We start from the raw sequence: 5,617 nt of genomic DNA, 5'->3' as shown, positions 1-5,617 counted from the left end.
CCATTGGCAATTTGATTGGGATTGCATTGAATCTGTAAAGTGCTTTGGGTAGTACAGTCATTTTCATTATGTTGCTTCTTCCAATCCAGGAGCATGGTATGTCCCTCCATCTATTTGTGTCGTCTTTGATTTCTTTCAGCAATGTCTTAAAGTTTTCTGCATACAGGTCTTTTGCCTCCTTAGGCAGGTTTATTCCTAGGTATTTGATTCTCTTTGTTGCAGTGGTGAATGGGAGAGTTTCCTTAATTTCTCTTTCTGCTCTTCCATTGTTAGTGTATAGGAATGCAAGAGATTTCTGTGCATTAATTTTGTATCCTGCTACTTTACTAAACTCATCAATTAGTGCTAGCAGTTTTCTGGTAGAGTCTTTAGGGTTTTCTATATACAATATCATGTCATCCGCAAAGAGTGACAATTTTACTTCTTTTCCAATTTGTATTCCTTTTATTTCTTTTTCTTCTCTGATTGCTGTGGCTAAAACGTCCAAAACTATGTTGAATAATAATGGTGAGAGTGGACACCCTTGTCTTGTTCCTGTTCTTAGAGGGAATTCTTCCAGTTTTTCCCCATTGAGAACGATGTTGGCTTTTGGTTTCTCATATATGGCTTTTATTATGTTGAGGTAATTTCCTTCTATGCCCATTTTCTGGAGAGCTTTTATCATAAATGGATGTTGAACTTTGTTAAAAGCTTTTTCTGCATCTATTGAGATGATCATATGGTTTTTATCCTTCAATTTGTTGATATGATGTATCACGTTGGTTGATTTGCGTATATTGAAGAATCCTTGCATCCCAGGGATAAACCCCACTTGATCATGGTGTATGATTTTTTTAATGTGCTGTTGGAGTCTGTTAGCTAGTATTTTGTTGAGGATTTTTGCATCTATATTCATCAGTGATATTGGTCTGTAATTTTCTTTATTAGTGACATCTTTGCCTGGTTTTGGTATCAGGGTGATGGTGGCCTCACAGAATGAGTTTGGGAGTGTTCTGCCTTCTGCGATATTTTGGAAGAGTTTGAGAAGGATAGGTGTTAGCTCTTCTCGAAATGTTTGATCGAATTCGCCCGTGAACCCATCTGGTCCTGGGCTTTTGTGTGTTGGGAGATTTTTAATCACTGCCTCAATTTCCATACTTGTGATTGGTCTGTTCATGGTTTCTATTTCTTCCTGGTTCAGTCTTGGAAGATTGTATTTTTCTAAGAATTTATCCATTTCTTCCAGGTTGTCCAATTTATTGGCATATAGTTGCTTGTAGTATTCTCTCATGATCGTTTCTATTTCTGAGGTGTCCGTTGTTACTTCTCCTTTTTCATTTCTAATTCTGTTGATTTGCATCTTCTCCCTTTTTTTCTTGATGAGTCTGGCTAATGGTTTATCAATTTTGTTAATCTTCTCAAAGAACCAGCTTTTAGTTTTATTTATTTTTGCTATGGTTTCCTTCCTTTCTTTTTCATTTATTTCTGCTCTGATCTTTATGATTTCTTTCCTTCTGCTCACTTTGGGGTTTCTTTGTTCTTCTTTCTCTAGTTGTTTGAGGTGTAAGGTTAGGTTGTTTATTCGATAATTTTCTTGTTTCTTAAGGTAGGACTGTATTGCTATAAACTTCCCTCTTCGAACTGCTTTTGCTGCGTCCCATAGGTTTTGGGTTGTTGTGTTTTCATTGTCGTTTGTTTCTAGATATTTTTTGATTTCCTCTTTGATTTCTTTAGTGATTTCTTGGTTGTTTAAGAGTGAATTGTTTAGCCTCCATGTGTTTGTCTTTTTTGCAGTTTTTTCCTGTAATTGATATCTAGTCTCATGGTGTTGTGGTCTGAGAAGATGCTTGATATGATTTCAATTTTCTTGAATTTGCTGAGGTTTGATGTGTGACCCAAGATGTGATCTATCCTGGAAAATGTTCCATGTGCACTTGAGAAGAAAGTGTATTCTCCCGTTTTTGGAAGGAATGTCCTATAAATATCAATAAAGTCGAGATGGTCTAATGTGCCATTTAAAGCTTGTGTGTCTTTATTTATTTTCTGTTTAGATGATCTGTCCATTGATGTAAGTGGGGTGTTCATGTCTCCCACTATTATTGTGTTACTGTCGATGTCCCCTTTTATGGCTGTTAGCATTTGCCTTATGTATTGAGGTGCTCCTATATTGGGGGCATAGATATTTACCATTGTGATATGTTCTTCCTGAATGGATCCCTTGATCATTATGTAGTGTCCTTCCTTGTCTCTTGTAATAGTCTTTACTTTCAAGTCTAATTTGTCTGATATGAGTATTGCTACTGCAGCTTTCTTTTGACTTCCATTTGCATGGAATATCTTTTTCCATCCCTTGACTTTCAGTCTATATGTATCCCTTGGTCTGAAGTGGGTTTCTTGTAGGCAGCATATAGAAGGGTCTTGTTTTTGTATCCATTCAGCCAGTCTGTGTCTTTTGGTTGGAGCATTTAATCCATTTACATTTAAGGTGATTATTGTCATGTGTGTTCCAATTATCATTTTTCTTAATTGTTTTGGGTTTGTATTTGTAGGTGTTTTCCTTTTCTTGTGTGTCCTACTTAGAGAAGTTCCTTTAGCACTTGTTGTAAGGCTGGTTTGGTGGTGCTGAATTCTCTGAACTTTTGCTTGTCTGGAAAGCTTTTGATTTCTCCCTCAAATCTGAATGAGATTCTTGCTAGGTAGAGTATTCTTGGCTGTAGGTTTGTCTCTTTCAGGACTTTCAGTATATCCTGCCATTCCCTTCTGGCCTGCAGAGTTTCTGTAGAAAGGTCAGCTGTTATCCTGATGGGTTTTCCCTTATATGTTGTTTGTTGCTTTTCTCTTGCTGCTTTTAATATTTTTTCTTTGTGTTTAATTGTCATTAGTTTGATTAATATGTGCCTTGGTGTATTTCTCCTTGGGTTTATTCTGTATGGGACTCTCTGTGCTTCTTGGACTTGGTTAATTATTTCCTTTCCCATGTTGGGGAAGTTTTCCACTATAACCTCTTCAAATATTTTCTCAGACCCTTTCTTGTTTTCTTCTTCTTCTGGGATGCCTATAATTCGAATGTTGGTACGCTTAATGTTATCACTGAGGTCTCTGAGACTGTCTTCTATTCTTTTTATTCTTTTTTCTTTTTCCTGCTCTGTGGCGTTTATTTTCCCCATTCTATTTTCCAACTCACTTCTTCGTTCTTCTGCCTCAGTCATTCTGCTGGTTATAGCATCTAGAGTATTTTTAATTTCAGTTATTTTATTATCCATTGCTGTTTGTTTTTCTTCTTTATTTTCTGATCTATGTTTGAAGAGGCAGTTGGTAGACAAAGCCTTCTTAGGCCTGTTGATCTCCTGTGTGTCTGGCTGGCTCTGCTAAGGCTACAAGCTTTTACAGCCCTTCTCAGTATTTCTCAGGGTTATTTATTCAGCCAGTAACCTTGAGAGATGTGCTTACATCTTGTCTGGACAAAGAGCAGGATTGCTTACAGTCTGCTATAAAAAACGATGGATTCACCTAACCTCAGAGTTCTCAGGTACAACACAGACCCACTGTGTGTGTAGCATCAAACACATTGCATCCCCCCGGCCCCCATCTGGACTTGGGAGCAATGGTAACAGCATGCTGCTGGCTGTGCTGTGTGCAATAAAGGCATTGTCTCTGACCCAGGAATCTTGTGTCTTAGCATCCATGAACAGTAACAGAGTCACATTAGCTGGTAAGTAGTGTAAAAATCAATTCCCAGACCTGACACTATATTTGTGAACTCCTCAACAATTTGGGGAAAATAACAGAAAAGATAAGACTTTGCCTTTTAAAGAGTTTAAGCCAGAGATTTGACTGAATACAGTCACATTAACTTTTAGTGTGATTTTTAATAAGGAAGAAAATATGAGAGTATTATTAATGTTTGGTTACCATCTGTGATTAGGTGCAAAAATATCATTACTTTCATAGGGATAATAATATATTATTTTGTAAAAAAAAAAAGAATTTCTATTCTATGAGAGTAGATTTTCATTTTGAATTTTTAGTGTTAAAAATACAAATAACCACTTTCGTTTTGTTACATACTACTGGGGAAACTTTCTCTATTTTGCCTAAATATCTGTAACATAAACACATTTTTTCTAAGATACTCTGATTTCTATAGTTTCTATTTATTTTTTCATAATAATGATATATTAAGATACATAGATATCTAAGGACTCTATTTCAATAATAATGAGCTATTGTAGATTATGACTTTTTTTTTCAAAAGTTGTCATTTTTAATAAGTTATGTTGAGCTCTCAAAAATCCTCTGAAACTCAAACTGTAAGGGAATGAGCATTTTATTCAGGTCATTGCAACAGGAAAAACTCTCAAAGGAAGTAAGTATCTCCTCAAACCTGGGGAATAAGAGGGACTTTTAGGGGAAGGAAACAAAAGCAGCAAAACACTTGCTGCAAATTTGGTGGATTTTAGTGAGGCAAGTGCTTCAGCTGTGCTTGAAAGGAGAGAGGTGTGTGTGTGTGTGTGTGTGTGTGTGTGTCTGTGAGTGAGATTTGGCCCATTATCAGTCCTTCACATCCTATTCTTAGAATTTTTTGACTTGAAGGAAATTTAGAAAGAGGCAGTTTATTAACGTGGAATCATAATAACTGAGCTAATTTTTTCCAAACTGTTCACTTCTGTTTAAGATTCTTTTGAAGACTGACTAAAGGACCAACATCATTTTTCTTAAATGTATCCCTTAATATTACAGATGTTGTCACCAGATTGCCAAAAAACTTATTTTAAAAATAAATGAAACATCTAGACAAATGTAGTTATTTAATATTCTGCAAGATATGTTTTGAACCTCCCCTTGTGAAATCTTACATGAATGAACATTTCACTGATTAACTGTGGAACAGTGATTTATTCTACCTCAAACTTAGAGTCTAAATATAATCATTTCATTACTGGCAACAAATCACCTTAAGAGCAGTTACAGCTAGAATATTTCCTCACATCTGGAATGAAATGTTGAATGCAACTTTCAGTTCTATCTCCCTTTATCATGCTGCAATGAACCTGAAGGTTAATTTACTTCCCATCTGCCTTTATTTCTTATTTGGTCGCTGTTATGCTTTTTTTCCTTTTTTCTTTCATGAGAATATATTTCCTATTCCAGCCCCGCCCCCCCCTTTTCCACATAGCAGAATTGGACAGCTCATTTTCAGTAAGACATCACACTAAAGGATCATGCTTTTATTAGCATAATGTAAACACTCTCTCTTCCAATTAATCAGCAGATTTTGTAATTCGAATTCTTTGAAACAACTTTTTTCTTAATTTTCTCCTATAGATGAATAGCACCTTGGAAGTTATAAAAAATAAATACTGCTGGTCCTATCTAAATGAGTCACTCTAAATGATATCCTGTAACCTAGGCATATTTTTCTGATAATGGAGCTATTATTACTTTTTTCTCCCTTTAGACTTTGTCAATACTAACTAGCACATGACACAATAATATCTGCATCTAAATCTATTCAAGGAGAGAGGCAATTTAATAACATCACTTTTAAATTTCATTCAGAGTTATGATCAATGAAGAAAATCCTGGATAGTCTGGTGGGACGTGTGCTGGGTTTATATGGCAGTTTGGTCATCCTCTA

This window comes from Hippopotamus amphibius, chromosome 13 (genome assembly GCF_030028045.1).
Source record: "Hippopotamus amphibius kiboko isolate mHipAmp2 chromosome 13, mHipAmp2.hap2, whole genome shotgun sequence".
NCBI lineage: Eukaryota > Metazoa > Chordata > Mammalia > Artiodactyla > Hippopotamidae > Hippopotamus > Hippopotamus amphibius.
This window is presented reverse-complemented; position numbering follows the sequence as displayed.